Source organism: Hyla sarda, unplaced genomic scaffold, assembly GCF_029499605.1.
Source record: "Hyla sarda isolate aHylSar1 unplaced genomic scaffold, aHylSar1.hap1 scaffold_1623, whole genome shotgun sequence".
NCBI lineage: Eukaryota > Metazoa > Chordata > Amphibia > Anura > Hylidae > Hyla > Hyla sarda.
Window position 1 is genome coordinate 29,641 of NW_026608261.1, and position 20,138 is coordinate 49,778.

At 45.2% G+C, this 20,138-nt stretch overlaps 6 non-coding genes and 1 pseudogene across 6 annotated transcripts; all 7 read left to right on the forward strand.

Annotated features, from left to right (window-relative positions):
- The first annotated feature begins 540 nt into the window (after nucleotides 1-540).
- LOC130311281 (U2 spliceosomal RNA) lies at nucleotides 541-731 on the forward strand. The gene has a single exon (XR_008859693.1). It is a non-coding gene; the product is annotated as a U2 spliceosomal RNA (small nuclear RNA).
- A 2,086-nt stretch (nucleotides 732-2,817) lies between these two features.
- On the forward strand, nucleotides 2,818-3,014 carry LOC130311303 (U2 spliceosomal RNA). Its single transcript, XR_008859713.1, has one exon. It is a non-coding gene; the product is annotated as a U2 spliceosomal RNA (small nuclear RNA).
- A 2,087-nt stretch (nucleotides 3,015-5,101) lies between these two features.
- On the forward strand, nucleotides 5,102-5,292 carry LOC130311282 (U2 spliceosomal RNA). The gene has a single exon (XR_008859694.1). It is a non-coding gene; the product is annotated as a U2 spliceosomal RNA (small nuclear RNA).
- A 2,083-nt stretch (nucleotides 5,293-7,375) lies between these two features.
- LOC130311283 (U2 spliceosomal RNA) lies at nucleotides 7,376-7,566 on the forward strand. Its single transcript, XR_008859695.1, has one exon. It is a non-coding gene; the product is annotated as a U2 spliceosomal RNA (small nuclear RNA).
- Nucleotides 7,567-9,651: 2,085 nt separating this feature from the next.
- On the forward strand, nucleotides 9,652-9,842 carry LOC130311284 (U2 spliceosomal RNA). The gene has a single exon (XR_008859696.1). It is a non-coding gene; the product is annotated as a U2 spliceosomal RNA (small nuclear RNA).
- A 2,088-nt stretch (nucleotides 9,843-11,930) lies between these two features.
- On the forward strand, nucleotides 11,931-12,121 carry LOC130311285 (U2 spliceosomal RNA). The gene has a single exon (XR_008859697.1). It is a non-coding gene; the product is annotated as a U2 spliceosomal RNA (small nuclear RNA).
- A 7,232-nt stretch (nucleotides 12,122-19,353) lies between these two features.
- LOC130311305 (U2 spliceosomal RNA) lies at nucleotides 19,354-19,558 on the forward strand (annotated as a pseudogene).
- Nucleotides 19,559-20,138: the final 580 nt, after the last annotated feature.

The window sequence follows — 20,138 nt, forward strand, 5'->3', positions numbered from 1 at the left end:
TGTGATGTCACCTAGAACCTTCACAGCAGCGACAGCTTTATGAGGAGCATCAGCACTGCTCTGCCTGAGCAGAACCATCACCGCCATAGGTTGTCAAATAACCCGGATTTAACCCACACAGGTAAGTCCAATGGGGTGCAGGCATGTCCTCTATGCTTACAGCTTCCCGTGGGTGTTGGTTTGATACCGTTTGGGGACAGCCAAGGAGGCATCTGCAGGCAACAAAGGTAGGTGTGTGCTTGTGTGTGTGTTTCCTATGCAGATCCTAAGCCCAGTGTCACATGCAAGTAGGAGGAGTAAGAAGGGTTCCTGGCAAATCCGGGTTATGGATTGCATTTAAAAAGGCCCCGTGGGAGTGCAATGGGCCCCTGTCTTGCTGCTTAGCAATAATGGTATGGGTTTAGGTTCTGCTGTGTGTACTGGTGGTTGACTGCCCCCCAGCCCAGAGTGTGCATGGAAAATTGTCTGGCAGCCTCCCTGACAGCAAGCAGTGATAGTGCCCATGAAGGGGACCTTGTTGGGCCCGCCCCTTTCACGGTTATCGCTTCTCGGCCTTTTGGCTAAGATCAAGTGTAGTATCTGTTCTTATCAGTTTAATATCTGATACGTCCCCTATCTGGGGACCATATATTAAATGGATTTTTGAGAACGGGGGCCGATTTCGAAGCTTGCTTCCGTCGCCCTATGCATTGACCCGATATGGCAGTATCTTCGGGTACAGTGCACCACCCCCTTACAGGGTTAAAAAGAAAGATTCCTACTTTCATTGCTACCTGCTTGCTGGCTAGCCAGCTAGCCAGCCCTGTGGGCCTTGCTGCTGCAGCCAAAAAACAAAAGGTGGTGCTGCTGCTGCTGCTGCTTCTGCTTGTGTCTGGCCGCTGTTGGAGCGTCCAGGCACAGGACTTCTGCTGCTGCTGACTAAATGGCCTCCTTAATTGGATCATTTGAGTAGCCAGCACACCTGTGCAGGTAGGGCATGACATGATAGGCAGCTGCCTTGATAGCGGGTGGGTGCTGAATGTTCCTAATTGACAAAATAAGATTAATGCTTATGAAGAAATATAAAATCTCATCCCTTCCCCAATATCGCGCCACACCCCTACCCCTTAATTCCCTGGTTGAACTTGATGGACATATGTCTTTTTTCGACCGTACTAACTATGTAACTATGTAACATAACATGGGGGGGGGGGGGGGGGGGTCTCCTGGCTGTTCACACAGGTGTGTCATTGCTGTACATTGACCATGCATTGCTTCTGTGGTATTGCAAAGGCAAAGACAAATGCTTCCAGCCATCCATTGCACTAATGGATTGGTCATCAGCTGGCTGTCTATGTCCCGCATCAATATAGACCAAAGTACAGAGGGTTAGGCTATGCTATTGTGCACCTACCTGATGCATCAGAAGGTGCGAGGCCCTTGCTAAATTCTGTGCACAGACTTTGAGATCTATACTTTAGACTGTATCTAAACCTGCTCCAACATGGACTGACATTCTGGCCTACTTTCAGCCGATGCGACTTGTCTGTCGCTGAACAGTCGCTTTTTATGTATTCAGCACCTATGTATAATGTTGTAAAAATGCTCTAGAAGCTAAAGTCGCAGAAATGTCACACATATTTGGCCTGCAACTTTCTGTGCGACAAATTCAGACAGGAAAAATCAGTATAAATCCTTAGAAAATTATCCCCCAGTGTCTCCATCTGCTGGCGGTATTGAATAAGCATTGCTGCACTGATGGGGTATGCATTAGACGAAAAAAAAGAAGAAAAAGAAGAATAATACGCCCAGAAAAGAGGCGAAAAGGAGAAAAACGTAAAAAAACGTGAAAAAAAAGTAAGAGGAAGAGAAGGGAAAAAAAGGTGGAAATGGGTTTAAAAGTGATTTCGGCGGAGAAATATATATATATATATATATATATATATATATATATATATATATATACGCGCACACACACACATATATATAAACGTATTCTCCGTTGAGATATTGCAGCCGCTGCTGTGTCCAGGCCCAGGAGCCTTAGCACTGTGCTGTGATGTCACTCAATACCACTGACATCACTAGGTGTAAACAACATCTCTCCTTTGCTGTGTATGTGACTATGGAGCTGTTTGGTGATGTCGTCTATTATGGCCTTCATAGAAGCAACAGGAGATTGTTGCATCCATCTAGAACCCTCAGAACTACAGTGCTATGATGTCACTCACTTCCACAGGCCTTGCAGAGTGTAAACAACAACAACCCAGCTTTGTTGTGTATGTAACCATAGGGATTTGTGATGTCACCTAGAACCTTCACAGCAGCGACAGCTTTATGAGGAGCATCAGCACTGCTCTGCCTGAGCAGAACCATCACCGCCATAGGTTGTCAAATAACCCGGATTTAACCCACACAGGTAAGTCCAATGGGGTGCAGGCATGTCCTCTATGCTTACAGCTTCCCGTGGGTGTTGGTTTGATACCGTTTGGGGACAGCCAAGGAGGCATCTGCAGGCAACAAAGGTAGGTGTGTGCTTGTGTGTGTGTTTCCTATGCAGATCCTAAGCCCAGTGTCACATGCAAGTAGGAGGAGTAAGAAGGGTTCCTGGCAAATCCGGGTTATGGATTGCATTTAAAAAGGCCCCGTGGGAGTGCAATGGGCCCCTGTCTTGCTGCTTAGCAATAATGGTATGGGTTTAGGTTCTGCTGTGTGTACTGGTGGTTGACTGCCCCCCAGCCCAGAGTGTGCATGGAAAATTGTCTGGCAGCCTCCCTGACAGCAAGCAGTGATAGTGCCCATGAAGGGGACCTTGTTGGGCCCGCCCCTTTCACCGTTATCGCTTCTCGGCCTTTTGGCTAAGATCAAGTGTAGTATCTGTTCTTATCAGTTTAATATCTGATACGTCCCCTATCTGGGGACCATATATTAAATGGATTTTTGAGAACGGGGGCCGATTTCGAAGCTTGCTTCCGTCGCCCTATGCATTGACCCGATATCGATATGGCAGTATCTTCGGGTACAGTGCACCACCCCCTTACAGGGTTAAAAAGAAAGATTCCTACTTTCATTGCTACCTGCTTGCTGGCTAGCCAGCTAGCCAGCCCTGTGGGCCTTGCTGCTGCAGCCAAAAAACAAAAGGTGCTGCTGCTGCTGCTGCTGCTTCTGCTGCTTCTGCTTGTGTCTGGCCGCTGTTGGAGCGTCCAGGCACAGGACTTCTGCTGCTGCTGACTAAATGGCCTCCTTAATTGGATCATTTGAGTAGCCAGCACACCTGTGCAGGTAGGGCATGACATGATAGGCAGCTGCCTTGATAGCGGGTGGGTGCTGAATGTTCCTAATTGACAAAATAAGATTAATGCTTATGAAGAAATATAAAATCTCATCCCTTCCCCAATATCGCGCCACACCCCTACCCCTTAATTCCCTGGTTGAACTTGATGGACATATGTCTTTTTTCGACCGTACTAACTATGTAACTATGTAACATAACATGGGGGGGGGGGGGGGGGGGTCTCCTGGCTGTTCACACAGGTGTGTCATTGCTGTACATTGACCATGCATTGCTTCTGTGGTATTGCAAAGGCAAAGACAAATGCTTCCAGCCATCCATTGCACTAATGGATTGGTCATCAGCTGGCTGTCTATGTCCCGCATCAATATAGACCAAAGTACAGAGGGTTAGGCTATGCTATTGTGCACCTACCTGATGCATCAGAAGGTGCGAGGCCCTTGCTAAATTCTGTGCACAGACTTTGAGATCTATACTTTAGACTGTATCTAAACCTGCTCCAACATGGACTGACATTCTGGCCTACTTTCAGCCGATGCGACTTGTCTGTCGCTGAACAGTCGCTTTTTATGTATTCAGCACCTATGTATAATGTTGTAAAAATGCTCTAGAAGCTAAAGTCGCAGAAATGTCACACATATTTGGCCTGCAACTTTCTGTGCGACAAATTCAGACAGGAAAAATCAGTATAAATCCTTAGAAAATTATCCCCCAGTGTCTCCATCTGCTGGCGGTATTGAATAAGCATTGCTGCACTGATGGGGTATGCATTAGACGAAAAAAAAGAAGAAAAAGAAGAATAATACGCCCAGAAAAGAGGCGAAAAGGAGAAAAACGTAAAAAAACGTGAAAAAAAAGTAAGAGGAAGAGAAGGGAAAAAAAGGTGGAAATGGGTTTAAAAGTGATTTCGGCGGAGAAATATATATATATATATATATATATATATATATATATATACGCGCACACACACACATATATATAAACGTATTCTCCGTTGAGATATTGCAGCCGCTGCTGTGTCCAGGCCCAGGAGCCTTAGCACTGTGCTGTGATGTCACTCAATACCACTGACATCACTAGGTGTAAACAACATCTCTCCTTTGCTGTGTATGTGACTATGGAGCTGTTTGGTGATGTCGTCTATTATGGCCTTCATAGAAGCAACAGGAGATTGTTGCATCCATCTAGAACCCTCAGAACTACAGTGCTATGATGTCACTCACTTCCACAGGCCTTGCAGAGTGTAAACAACAACAACCCAGCTTTGTTGTGTATGTAACCATAGGGATTTGTGATGTCACCTAGAACCTTCACAGCAGCAACAGCTTTATGAGGAGCATCAGCACTGCTCTGCCTGAGCAGAACCATCACCGCCATAGGTTGTCAAATAACCCGGATTTAACCCACACAGGTAAGTCCAATGGGGTGCAGGCATGTCCTCTATGCTTACAGCTTCCCGTGGGTGTTGGTTTGATACCGTTTGGGGACAGCCAAGGAGGCATCTGCAGGCAACAAAGGTAGGTGTGTGCTTGTGTGTGTGTTTCCTATGCAGATCCTAAGCCCAGTGTCACATGCAAGTAGGAGGAGTAAGAAGGGTTCCTGGCAAATCCGGGTTATGGATTGCATTTAAAAAGGCCCCGTGGGAGTGCAATGGGCCCCTGTCTTGCTGCTTAGCAATAATGGTATGGGTTTAGGTTCTGCTGTGTGTACTGGTGGTTGACTGCCCCCCAGCCCAGAGTGTGCATGGAAAATTGTCTGGCAGCCTCCCTGACAGCAAGCAGTGATAGTGCCCATGAAGGGGACCTTGTTGGGCCCGCCCCTTTCACGGTTATCGCTTCTCGGCCTTTTGGCTAAGATCAAGTGTAGTATCTGTTCTTATCAGTTTAATATCTGATACGTCCCCTATCTGGGGACCATATATTAAATGGATTTTTGAGAACGGGGGCCGATTTCGAAGCTTGCTTCCGTCGCCCTATGCATTGACCCGATATGGCAGTATCTTCGGGTACAGTGCACCACCCCCTTACAGGGTTAAAAAGAAAGATTCCTACTTTCATTGCTACCTGCTTGCTGGCTAGCCAGCTAGCCAGCCCTGTGGGCCTTGCTGCTGCTGCAGCCAAAAAACAAAAGGTGGTGCTGCTGCTGCTGCTTCTGCTGCTTCTGCTTGTGTCTGGCCGCTGTTGGAGCGTCCAGGCACAGGACTTCTGCTGCTGCTGACTAAATGGCCTCCTTAATTGGATCATTTGAGTAGCCAGCACACCTGTGCAGGTAGGGCATGACATGATAGGCAGCTGCCTTGATAGCGGGTGGGTGCTGAATGTTCCTAATTGACAAAATAAGATTAATGCTTATGAAGAAATATAAAATCTCATCCCTTCCCCAATATCGCGCCACACCCCTACCCCTTAATTCCCTGGTTGAACTTGATGGACATATGTCTTTTTTCGACCGTACTAACTATGTAACTATGTAACATAACATGGGGGGGGGGGGGGGGTCTCCTGGCTGTTCACACAGGTGTGTCATTGCTGTACATTGACCATGCATTGCTTCTGTGGTATTGCAAAGGCAAAGACAAATGCTTCCAGCCATCCATTGCACTAATGGATTGGTCATCAGCTGGCTGTCTATGTCCCGCATCAATATAGACCAAAGTACAGAGGGTTAGGCTATGCTATTGTGCACCTACCTGATGCATCAGAAGGTGCGAGGCCCTTGCTAAATTCTGTGCACAGACTTTGAGATCTATACTTTAGACTGTATCTAAACCTGCTCCAACATGGACTGACATTCTGGCCTACTTTCAGCCGATGCGACTTGTCTGTCGCTGAACAGTCGCTTTTTATGTATTCAGCACCTATGTATAATGTTGTAAAAATGCTCTAGAAGCTAAAGTCGCAGAAATGTCACACATATTTGGCCTGCAACTTTCTGTGCGACAAATTCAGACAGGAAAAATCAGTATAAATCCTTAGAAAATTATCCCCCAGTGTCTCCATCTGCTGGCGGTATTGAATAAGCATTGCTGCACTGATGGGGTATGCATTAGACGAAAAAAAAGAAGAAAAAGAAGAATAATACGCCCAGAAAAGAGGCGAAAAGGAGAAAAACGTAAAAAAACGTGAAAAAAAAGTAAGAGGAAGAGAAGGGAAAAAAAGGTGGAAATGGGTTTAAAAGTGATTTCGGCGGAGAATATATATATATATATATATATATATATATATATATATACGCGCACACACACACATATATATAAACGTATTCTCCGTTGAGATATTGCAGCCGCTGCTGTGTCCAGGCCCAGGAGCCTTAGCACTGTGCTGTGATGTCACTCAATACCACTGACATCACTAGGTGTAAACAACATCTCTCCTTTGCTGTGTATGTGACTATGGAGCTGTTTGGTGATGTCGTCTATTATGGCCTTCATAGAAGCAACAGGAGATTGTTGCATCCATCTAGAACCCTCAGAACTACAGTGCTATGATGTCACTCACTTCCACAGGCCTTGCAGAGTGTAAACAACAACAACCCAGCTTTGTTGTGTATGTAACCATAGGGATTTGTGATGTCACCTAGAACCTTCACAGCAGCGACAGCTTTATGAGGAGCATCAGCACTGCTCTGCCTGAGCAGAACCATCACCGCCATAGGTTGTCAAATAACCCGGATTTAACCCACACAGGTAAGTCCAATGGGGTGCAGGCATGTCCTCTATGCTTACAGCTTCCCGTGGGTGTTGGTTTGATACCGTTTGGGGACAGCCAAGGAGGCATCTGCAGGCAACAAAGGTAGGTGTGTGCTTGTGTGTGTGTTTCCTATGCAGATCCTAAGCCCAGTGTCACATGCAAGTAGGAGGAGTAAGAAGGGTTCCTGGCAAATCCGGGTTATGGATTGCATTTAAAAAGGCCCCGTGGGAGTGCAATGGGCCCCTGTCTTGCTGCTTAGCAATAATGGTATGGGTTTAGGTTCTGCTGTGTGTACTGGTGGTTGACTGCCCCCCAGCCCAGAGTGTGCATGGAAAATTGTCTGGCAGCCTCCCTGACAGCAAGCAGTGATAGTGCCCATGAAGGGGACCTTGTTGGGCCCGCCCCTTTCACGGTTATCGCTTCTCGGCCTTTTGGCTAAGATCAAGTGTAGTATCTGTTCTTATCAGTTTAATATCTGATACGTCCCCTATCTGGGGACCATATATTAAATGGATTTTTGAGAACGGGGGCCGATTTCGAAGCTTGCTTCCGTCGCCCTATGCATTGACCCGATATGGCAGTATCTTCGGGTACAGTGCACCACCCCCTTACAGGGTTAAAAAGAAAGATTCCTACTTTCATTGCTACCTGCTTGCTGGCTAGCCAGCTAGCCAGCCCTGTGGGCCTTGCTGCTGCAGCCAAAAAACAAAAGGTGGTGCTGCTGCTGCTGCTTCTGCTGCTTCTGCTTGTGTCTGGCCGCTGTTGGAGCGTCCAGGCACAGGACTTCTGCTGCTGCTGACTAAATGGCCTCCTTAATTGGATCATTTGAGTAGCCAGCACACCTGTGCAGGTAGGGCATGACATGATAGGCAGCTGCCTTGATAGCGGGTGGGTGCTGAATGTTCCTAATTGACAAAATAAGATTAATGCTTATGAAGAAATATAAAATCTCATCCCTTCCCCAATATCGCGCCACACCCCTACCCCTTAATTCCCTGGTTGAACTTGATGGACATATGTCTTTTTTCGACCGTACTAACTATGTAACTATGTAACATAACATGGGGGGGGGGGGGGGGGGTCTCCTGGCTGTTCACACAGGTGTGTCATTGCTGTACATTGACCATGCATTGCTTCTGTGGTATTGCAAAGGCAAAGACAAATGCTTCCAGCCATCCATTGCACTAATGGATTGGTCATCAGCTGGCTGTCTATGTCCCGCATCAATATAGACCAAAGTACAGAGGGTTAGGCTATGCTATTGTGCACCTACCTGATGCATCAGAAGGTGCGAGGCCCTTGCTAAATTCTGTGCACAGACTTTGAGATCTATACTTTAGACTGTATCTAAACCTGCTCCAACATGGACTGACATTCTGGCCTACTTTCAGCCGATGCGACTTGTCTGTCGCTGAACAGTCGCTTTTTATGTATTCAGCACCTATGTATAATGTTGTAAAAATGCTCTAGAAGCTAAAGTCGCAGAAATGTCACACATATTTGGCCTGCAACTTTCTGTGCGACAAATTCAGACAGGAAAAATCAGTATAAATCCTTAGAAAATTATCCCCCAGTGTCTCCATCTGCTGGCGGTATTGAATAAGCATTGCTGCACTGATGGGGTATGCATTAGACGAAAAAAAAGAAGAAAAAGAAGAATAATACGCCCAGAAAAGAGGCGAAAAGGAGAAAAACGTAAAAAAACGTGAAAAAAAAGTAAGAGGAAGAGAAGGGAAAAAAAGGTGGAAATGGGTTTAAAAGTGATTTCGGCGGAGAAATATATATATATATATATATATATATATATATATATATATACGCGCACACACACACATATATATAAACGTATTCTCCGCTGAGATATTGCAGCCGCTGCTGTGTCCAGGCCCAGGAGCCTTAGCACTGTGCTGTGATGTCACTCAATACCACTGACATCACTAGGTGTAAACAACATCTCTCCTTTGCTGTGTATGTGACTATGGAGCTGTTTGGTGATGTCGTCTATTATGGCCTTCATAGAAGCAACAGGAGATTGTTGCATCCATCTAGAACCCTCAGAACTACAGTGCTATGATGTCACTCACTTCCACAGGCCTTGCAGAGTGTAAACAACAACAACCCAGCTTTGTTGTGTATGTAACCATAGGGATTTGTGATGTCACCTAGAACCTTCACAGCAGCGACAGCTTTATGAGGAGCATCAGCACTGCTCTGCCTGAGCAGAACCATCACCGCCATAGGTTGTCAAATAACCCGGATTTAACCCACACAGGTAAGTCCAATGGGGTGCAGGCATGTCCTCTATGCTTACAGCTTCCCGTGGGTGTTGGTTTGATACCGTTTGGGGACAGCCAAGGAGGCATCTGCAGGCAACAAAGGTAGGTGTGTGCTTGTGTGTGTGTTTCCTATGCAGATCCTAAGCCCAGTGTCACATGCAAGTAGGAGGAGTAAGAAGGGTTCCTGGCAAATCCGGGTTATGGATTGCATTTAAAAAGGCCCCGTGGGAGTGCAATGGGCCCCTGTCTTGCTGCTTAGCAATAATGGTATGGGTTTAGGTTCTGCTGTGTGTACTGGTGGTTGACTGCCCCCCAGCCCAGAGTGTGCATGGAAAATTGTCTGGCAGCCTCCCTGACAGCAAGCAGTGATAGTGCCCATGAAGGGGACCTTGTTGGGCCCGCCCCTTTCACGGTTATCGCTTCTCGGCCTTTTGGCTAAGATCAAGTGTAGTATCTGTTCTTATCAGTTTAATATCTGATACGTCCCCTATCTGGGGACCATATATTAAATGGATTTTTGAGAACGGGGGCCGATTTCGAAGCTTGCTTCCGTCGCCCTATGCATTGACCCGATATGGCAGTATCTTCGGGTACAGTGCACCACCCCCTTACAGGGTTAAAAAGAAAGATTCCTACTTTCATTGCTACCTGCTTGCTGGCTAGCCAGCTAGCCAGCCCTGTGGGCCTTGCTGCTGCTGCAGCCAAAAAACAAAAGGTGGTGCTGCTGCTGCTGCTTCTGCTGCTTCTGCTTGTGTCTGGCCGCTGTTGGAGCGTCCAGGCACAGGACTTCTGCTGCTGCTGACTAAATGGCCTCCTTAATTGGATCATTTGAGTAGCCAGCACACCTGTGCAGGTAGGGCATGACATGATAGGCAGCTGCCTTGATAGCGGGTGGGTGCTGAATGTTCCTAATTGACAAAATAAGATTAATGCTTATGAAGAAATATAAAATCTCATCCCTTCCCCAATATCGCGCCACACCCCTACCCCTTAATTCCCTGGTTGAACTTGATGGACATATGTCTTTTTTCGACCGTACTAACTATGTAACTATGTAACATAACATGGGGGGGGGGGGGGGGGGGGTCTCCTGGCTGTTCACACGGGTGTGTCATTGCTGTACATTGACCATGCATTGCTTCTGTGGTATTGCAAAGGCAAAGACAAATGCTTCCAGCCATCCATTGCACTAATGGATTGGTCATCAGCTGGCTGTCTATGTCCCGCATCAATATAGACCAAAGTACAGAGGGTTAGGCTATGCTATTGTGCACCTACCTGATGCATCAGAAGGTGCGAGGCCCTTGCTAAATTCTGTGCACAGACTTTGAGATCTATACTTTAGACTGTATCTAAACCTGCTCCAACATGGACTGACATTCTGGCCTACTTTCAGCCGATGCGACTTGTCTGTCGCTGAACAGTCGCTTTTTATGTATTCAGCACCTATGTATAATGTTGTAAAAATGCTCTAGAAGCTAAAGTCGCAGAAATGTCACACATATTTGGCCTGCAACTTTCTGTGCGACAAATTCAGACAGGAAAAATCAGTATAAATCCTTAGAAAATTATCCCCCAGTGTCTCCATCTGCTGGCGGTATTGAATAAGCATTGCTGCACTGATGGGGTATGCATTAGACGAAAAAAAAGAAGAAAAAGAAGAATAATACGCCCAGAAAAGAGGCGAAAAGGAGAAAAACGTAAAAAAACGTGAAAAAAAAGTATGAGGAAGAGAAGGGAAAAAAAGGTGGAAATGGGTTTAAAAGTGATTTCGGCGGAGAAATATATATATATATATATATATATATATATATATATATACGCGCACACACACACATATATATAAACGTATTCTCCGTTGAGATATTGCAGCCGCTGCTGTGTCCAGGCCCAGGAGCCTTAGCACTGTGCTGTGATGTCACTCAATACCACTGACATCACTAGGTGTAAACAACATCTCTCCTTTGCTGTGTATGTGACTATGGAGCTGTTTGGTGATGTCGTCTATTATGGCCTTCATAGAAGCAACAGGAGATTGTTGCATCCATCTAGAACCCTCAGAACTACAGTGCTATGATGTCACTCACTTCCACAGGCCTTGCAGAGTGTAAACAACAACAACCCAGCTTTGTTGTGTATGTAACCATAGGGATTTGTGATGTCACCTAGAACCTTCACAGCAGCGACAGCTTTATGAGGAGCATCAGCACTGCTCTGCCTGAGCAGAACCATCACCGCCATAGGTTGTCAAATAACCCGGATTTAACCCACACAGGTAAGTCCAATGGGGTGCAGGCATGTCCTCTATGCTTACAGCTTCCCGTGGGTGTTGGTTTGATACCGTTTGGGGACAGCCAAGGAGGCATCTGCAGGCAACAAAGGTAGGTGTGTGCTTGTGTGTGTGTTTCCTATGCAGATCCTAAGCCCAGTGTCACATGCAAGTAGGAGGAGTAAGAAGGGTTCCTGGCAAATCCGGGTTATGGATTGCATTTAAAAAGGCCCCGTGGGAGTGCAATGGGCCCCTGTCTTGCTGCTTAGCAATAATGGTATGGGTTTAGGTTCTGCTGTGTGTACTGGTGGTTGACTGCCCCCCAGCCCAGAGTGTGCATGGAAAATTGTCTGGCAGCCTCCCTGACAGCAAGCAGTGATAGTGCCCATGAAGGGGACCTTGTTGGGCCCGCCCCTTTCACGGTTATCGCTTCTCGGCCTTTTGGCTAAGATCAAGTGTAGTATCTGTTCTTATCAGTTTAATATCTGATACGTCCCCTATCTGGGGACCATATATTAAATGGATTTTTGAGAACGGGGGCCGATTTCGAAGCTTGCTTCCGTCGCCCTATGCATTGACCCGATATGGCAGTATCTTCGGGTACAGTGCACCACCCCCTTACAGGGTTAAAAAGAAAGATTCCTACTTTCATTGCTACCTGCTTGCTGGCTAGCCAGCTAGCCAGCCCTGTGGGCCTTGCTGCTGCAGCCAAAAAACAAAAGGTGGTGCTGCTGCTGCTGCTTCTGCTGCTTCTGCTTGTGTCTGGCCGCTGTTGGAGCGTCCAGGCACAGGACTTCTGCTGCTGCTGACTAAATGGCCTCCTTAATTGGATCATTTGAGTAGCCAGCACACCTGTGCAGGTAGGGCATGACATGATAGGCAGCTGCCTTGATAGCGGGTGGGTGCTGAATGTTCCTAATTGACAAAATAAGATTAATGCTTATGAAGAAATATAAAATCTCATCCCTTCCCCAATATCGCGCCACACCCCTACCCCTTAATTCCCTGGTTGAACTTGATGGACATATGTCTTTTTTCGACCGTACTAACTATGTAACTATGTAACATAACATGGGGGGGGGGGGGGGTCTCCTGGCTGTTCACACAGGTGTGTCATTGCTGTACATTGACCATGCATTGCTTCTGTGGTATTGCAAAGGCAAAGACAAATGCTTCCAGCCATCCATTGCACTAATGGATTGGTCATCAGCTGGCTGTCTATGTCCCGCATCAATATAGACCAAAGTACAGAGGGTTAGGCTATGCTATTGTGCACCTACCTGATGCATCAGAAGGTGCGAGGCCCTTGCTAAATTCTGTGCACAGACTTTGAGATCTATACTTTAGACTGTATCTAAACCTGCTCCAACATGGACTGACATTCTGGCCTACTTTCAGCCGATGCGACTTGTCTGTCGCTGAACAGTCGCTTTTTATGTATTCAGCACCTATGTATAATGTTGTAAAAATGCTCTAGAAGCTAAAGTCGCAGAAATGTCACACATATTTGGCCTGCAACTTTCTGTGCGACAAATTCAGACAGGAAAAATCAGTATAAATCCTTAGAAAATTATCCCCCAGTGTCTCCATCTGCTGGCGGTATTGAATAAGCATTGCTGCACTGATGGGGTATGCATTAGACGAAAAAAAAGAAGAAAAAGAAGAATAATACGCCCAGAAAAGAGGCGAAAAGGAGAAAAACGTAAAAAAACGTGAAAAAAAAGTAAGAGGAAGAGAAGGGAAAAAAAGGTGGAAATGGGTTTAAAAGTGATTTCGGCGGAGAAATATATATATATATATATATATATATATATATACGCGCACACACACACATATATATAAACGTATTCTCCGTTGAGATATTGCAGCCGCTGCTGTGTCCAGGCCCAGGAGCCTTAGCACTGTGCTGTGATGTCACTCAATACCACTGACATCACTAGGTGTAAACAACATCTCTCCTTTGCTGTGTATGTGACTATGGAGCTGTTTGGTGATGTCGTCTATTATGGCCTTCATAGAAGCAACAGGAGATTGTTGCATCCATCTAGAACCCTCAGAACTACAGTGCTATGATGTCACTCACTTCCACAGGCCTTGCAGAGTGTAAACAACAACAACCCAGCTTTGTTGTGTATGTAACCATAGGGATTTGTGATGTCACCTAGAACCTTCACAGCAGCGACAGCTTTATGAGGAGCATCAGCACTGCTCTGCCTGAGCAGAACCATCACCGCCATAGGTTGTCAAATAACCCGGATTTAACCCACACAGGTAAGTCCAATGGGGTGCAGGCATGTCCTCTATGCTTACAGCTTCCCGTGGGTGTTGGTTTGATACCGTTTGGGGACAGCCAAGGAGGCATCTGCAGGCAACAAAGGTAGGTGTGTGCTTGTGTGTGTGTTTCCTATGCAGATCCTAAGCCCAGTGTCACATGCAAGTAGGAGGAGTAAGAAGGGTTCCTGGCAAATCCGGGTTATGGATTGCATTTAAAAAGGCCCCGTGGGAGTGCAATGGGCCCCTGTCTTGCTGCTTAGCAATAATGGTATGGGTTTAGGTTCTGCTGTGTGTACTGGTGGTTGACTGCCCCCCAGCCCAGAGTGTGCATGGAAAATTGTCTGGCAGCCTCCCTGACAGCAAGCAGTGATAGTGCCCATGAAGGGGACCTTGTTGGGCCCGCCCCTTTCACGGTTATCGCTTCTCGGCCTTTTGGCTAAGATCAAGTGTAGTAATACAGGAGATCTGGTCAGAAGGTACTCGGGTACCCCTCTCCTCGGCCTTGTGGGATCGCCCAGGTTTATTGTCTGGGCTTCACCCACTTGTTGCTATTGGGGAGAGGGCCTAGTCCCAGGGTAACGAGTAGCGATCGCCTCTCAAGACCTTCGGGTGGAGAGAGGTTAGAACCATGGATGATGATCCGGATCCAGGTTCTGTGCCGGCATACGCAAGGATCAAAAACACCGTGAGAGTCATTCTCACGGATGATACCAAAAGGGCGGACGATTTGAAATTCGTAGTAGAGGACGTGCTCGGAGGAGTTTTCGGAATACAGAAGGGCGAGATATTGGCAATCCAGGACTACCCGAAGCGTAAAATTTTTGATGTGACGTTCACACAAAATGGCATCCACAGAGATTTTGTTACCAGAGCTGCTGCGAGTAAAGACAAAAAGCTTCAGGGTGTCCGGATTATTGAGCACGTTCTAGACGATATTAAGCTGGTGGTAGTAAAGATGTATTCCCCTTTCGCCAACCTACACGATGTTGAGTTGTTTTTACAAGTCTATTTTAGTAAGGTTGAGTGCAGAGGAAAAATCATGAACAGCTGTGGCATCTGGACATCTAAGTGGAGATTTCAGGTTACATGCAAAAAAGATGACAGATTGCCAGGGGGAATACAACTACCACCAGCTCGTTTTAAAATAAATAATATGTGTGGCGACCTCTTTTATGCGGGGATGCCAAGCTACTGCAGGAAGTGTCACAGATATGGACACACAAAAGAAAACTGTGAAAGTACATGCAAAAAATGTGGTAGCACACAGCACGAGACAGAGAAATGCACAAGAGGAGGGAGGTGCAATTTCTGTCAACAATTCGGTCACCTTTTCTCCTCTTGTCCCCACAGACATAGGACGGAGCAGCAGTGGCAACCCTGGAGGCAGCAAGGACAGCAACCGGGACATCAGCCGAGGCAAGCAGAGCCAGTGATTACCCCCCCACAAGAGGTAAGCGGTGAGATGGAGAAGGAGAAAGACCCCCCTCAGGCAAAAGGAGGGGACCCTAAAGAGCAGAGGATGGCCAAAAAACGTGCAAGTGGTGAAAAAACTGGCCCCCAGGAGCATGCTGGGTTAAGAGAGGAGCGGACGGCGGCCGAATCCGCTCCTCAGCAACCTCTGGCTCAGGGTCCCCCTGAGAGCGATGATCCGGGTGGAGAGGTGAAGGTTAAAAGGCGGAGGGGCTCCAGAAGACTCTATTCGGAGGCGGTCCAGGGGGAGCCGATGGAAGTACCTGCGGATGCAGGGAACCCAAGTGACGTTCCTCCGCAGGTCCCCATAGGGGATACCCCCCCTCCTCCCTGCCAGGAGGAGGTTTCAGGGGTGACCGTCTCTGAGGTACCAGAGACGGAGCTAAGTGAACACCCGACCCCTATGGAGGGGCAAGAGGTGGAAGAACCCAATGAGTCTGGAGCCCTGATTGCCAGGATGCCCGAGAACAACTATGCCTCAATCATGATGGAGGAGGGGGGTCGGCTGAGTGATGGTGCCTCCTCTCCTGCTTCCTCTATGCGTACAGTTGAGTCAGATTTTGGGGGGTATGAGGCTTCGGAGGGGGAATCAGAGGTGTAAGACGTTTTCTTGTACATTCCCATGGCTGAGTTGTCCGGTCTGTCCTTGAACGTGAGAAGTGTGAGCGCCAGAGTAAGAAGGGTTGCCCTATTTAATTACTTGTCGGTTTTTGCTGCTTCCGTCCTTTTCCTGCAGGAATGTGGCATCCCGCACAGATTAAATTATAAAGAATATGAAGATGATTGGGTGCACGGTCCATCAGTCTGGTCTGGATCAAATGAGTCCAGATCAGCAGGGGTCGCCATACTTTTTAAAGGGAACGTTTTAATTGAGAGTTTTAACGAAATTTTACCAGGCAGAATTTTATTGGTCAGCGCTTTTATTAATGGTATTAAATGGCAGTTTTTAAATTTTTATGGTTCTCCTGATAAGAATGAAAGAATAAAAATGTTGGAGATTTTACCCCTTTTTATTAACAATTCTAGTCCTCTTGTTTTATCAGGTGATTTTAATTGTATTTTAAGGGGAGAACGCCGTTTTTCGAACGCAGTGAGTAGGAACTATGATAAGACGTCTTTTATGTTAAAAAACTTGATTTTAGATTTTAATCTCACTGATGTTTTTAAAAAATGTAATTTTAACGTACCAGAGGAAGACGGTGTTACCTGGAGCAATGCAAGCTGTAGCTCCAGGATAGATTTTATTTTTTGTTCTTATCAAGTACTGCCTTTTAACTGTGATCTTTTTACCAATGTTTTTTCTGACCATAAATTATTGTATTTTAAAGTTAAAAGTGATTTTAAAAGGAGAACTGGTAGGAATGCCTGGAAGTTAAACGTGTCCCTTTTAGAAGATCCGCAGGTTTTATCAGATTTTATCACCTTTTACAAGGAATGCAGACGAGTAAAAGACCCCAACACTCCCACCAGTATCTGGTGGGAAAAATGAAACTAAAAATAAAAGAATTTTTTATCCGTGTTGGGGTTAGGAAAGCTAAAGAAAAACGTGAATTTTATAATATCCTAAATACTCGTCTGCAAACCCTGTACAAATTCAGAGCACATGGGATGGAGGTGGAGAAGGAGGTACATGATCTTAAAAAAGAAATAACTAAGTGCCTGGAGCAGAAAGGAAAAGAAATTATCTTTAGGTCTCGAATACAGCATCTTGAGGAAAACGAGACCTGCTCCAGGTATTTTTTTAAGAAAATACATGAAAATAGAAGGTTAATAGAAAACATTGAAGGAGTGAATGATGTACAGGGTATTTTAAAAAAGGTGCAAGAGTTTTATGCGGATCTTTTTAATGTAAAACACATTGATGAATGTTTTATGAATGACTCGTTAAAGGAGATCACCAATTTTTTAGATCCTGTCTCACAGTCTTTTTTATTGCAGAATATTTCAGAGCAGGAGATTTTAGAGACCGTCAAGAGTTTTAAAACAGGTAAAGTGCCTGGGCCGGATGGTATACCCATTGAATTTTATGTTACTTTTTATGGTATTTTAAAAGAAGATTTGTTCTCCCTTTTTACTGAAGTCTTTAAGTCTAAAATCCTCCCAGGCTCATGGAAGAAGGGTGATGTCTCCCTGCTATTCAAAAAGGGAGACCGGTCGGAACTAAAAAACTGGAGACCAATCACCCTTCTGAACTGCGACTATAAAATAATGGCGAAACTGTGTGCTAACCGCTTAAAGAACGTAATCCATAAAATAATTCATACAAACCAAGTCTGTGGGGTGCCTGGGAGGAGTCTATGGGAGAACCTAAACCTTTTAAAGGATGTAATTAGCGACACCAAATTAAGAAAAGGAAAGCTGGCGGTTTTATCCATAGATTTTGAAAAAGCTTTCGACAGGGTGTCGCATTTTTATCTTTTTAAGGTTTTAGAGAAAATGGGTATACCTGATGGCTTTTTATTGTCTCTTAGAGCTTTTTATGATAACTGTACTAGTAAAATTTTAGTAAATGGTTTTAAGACACAGGGCGTGATTTTAAATTCCGGAGTGAAGCAGGGGTGTCCCTTGTCCCCACTACTCTTCATTTGCGCAATAGAGCCTCTTTTATGTACAATACGAAAGGATAAGCAGATCCATGGAGTCCCCCTGCCAGGAGGAGGGGGACTAGAGGCGAAGGTAGTGGGGTACATGGACGATGTTGCGGTGTTTTGCAGGGACACCCCATCGCTTCAGAAGACGCTAAAACAGATTCAATATTTTAATTGTGCCTCCGGTTTTAAAGTCAATTTTAACAAAAGTAACATTTTAAACATAGGCGGAATGCCTTTGTATGATGTGCCCGTCCCTGTGTCTGAGTCGGTGCAGATTTTAGGTGTCTCCTTTGACGAGTCTAATAATGGTTTTAATAGCTGGGACTTGGTGGCTCAAAAAATAAATAAGAAAATATGTATGTGGAACATGCGAGAACTTACAATGGAAGGGAAGGTTTTAATTACAAAAATGGTGCTTTTACCTATTTTATTGTATTTAAGTCTGGTTTTCCCACCCCCCGAAATGGTTCTAAAGAAAATAACAAAAGCTTGTTTTACTTTCTTTTGGAGTTCTAAGAGCGAAAAATTAAAGAGACAAATTGTGATAAAACCGAACTCCAGGGGCGGTAAGGATTTTCCAGATTTTAAAGCTTTCCTTTTAATAAAGTTTTTTAGCATGTGTTTTACTACTGTTTTTAAAGATAGCTACTGGTCTTATTTTGTTCGTTTTAATACTGGTTATTTTATGCGGAGGAACGGCTGGTTTTCTACAGTTTTAAGTTGCCCTTATTCTTTGAATTTACCCCCTCAATACATGATTTTAGGAAAAATTTTAAACTTATATAATTTTAAAGGTAAAAGTGTTCAGGATCTGTGCAATAGCAAAAAACTACTAAAGGAAATAAAAGAAACCAGTACCGTGACTCCCATCAAAAATTTTAACGAACAGAAGTGTATACAGATTTGGAAGATGTTGAGTATTAATTATCTTTTTAATTCACAGAAGGACCTGGCCTGGAGCTGCGCACACGAGTGTCTTCCATGCCGGGCATTCCAGCACCGAAGAGGATTATCCAACTCTGCAACCTGCCCGAGGGAGGGATGCCGACAAGAGGAGACCGTGCACCATCTAATATGGACTTGTTTTTACTCGCAGAAAATATGGACAAAGATACTCCCTCTGGTAAAAAGGATAACTGGACTAAAAGACTTAAATATTGCAGTGGTTTTTTATGGTTGCCTGGAATGCCCAACACGGACTCAAGAGACTATTGCATGGAAGATCATAAACTGTGTGAAGGCAGCTCTGTGGAAGGCCAGGAATATTTTATTGTTCAAGCATGAGGTTTTATCTGTGAAGGACATTTTATCTATCTGTTTTTATGAAATGTACCAGTACTATCTTTTAGACAAGAAGAGATTTCCGCTTTTATCTAGAAAATGGTTTTTAAAAGAATGGAATTCTATCTTGTAAAGCCACCAAGTGCCCATTTTATGTTTTAATATGTTGTAAATATGTTATTTATATGTAACTGTATTTATTGACATATTTGCACAACTTTGTTAACATTATTTAATTTTTAATAAAGTTGCCCCCGTAAGGGTAGTCAAGTTAAAAAAAAAAATCTGTTCTTATCAGTTTAATATCTGATACGTCCCCTATCTGGGGACCATATATTAAATGGATTTTTGAGAACGGGGGCCGATTTCGAAGCTTGCTTCCGTCGCCCTATGCATTGACCCGATATGGCAGTATCTTCGGGTACAGTGCACCACCCCCTTACAGGGTTAAAAAGAAAGATTCCTACTTTCATTGCTACCTGCTTGCTGGCTAGCCAGCTAGCCAGCCCTGTGGGCCTTGCTGCTGCAGCCAAAAAACAAAAGGTGGTGCTGCTGCTGCTGCTTCTGCTGCTTCTGCTTGTGTCTGGCCGCTGTTGGAGCGTCCAGGCACAGGACTTCTGCTGCTGCTGACTAAATGGCCTCCTTAATTGGATCATTTGAGTAGCCAGCACACCTGTGCAGGTAGGGCATGACATGATAGGCAGCTGCCTTGATAGCGGGTGGGTGCTGAATGTTCCTAATTGACAAAATAAGATTAATGCTTATGAAGAAATATAAAATCTCATCCCTTCCCCAATATCGCGCCACACCCCTACCCCTTAATTCCCTGGTTGAACTTGATGGACATATGTCTTTTTTCGACCGTACTAACTATGTAACTATGTAACATAACATGGGGGGGGGGGGGGGTCTCCTGGCTGTTCACACAGGTGTGTCATTGCTGTACATTGACCATGCATTGCTTCTGTGGTATTGCAAAGGCAAAGACAAATGCTTCCAGCCATCCATTGCACTAAT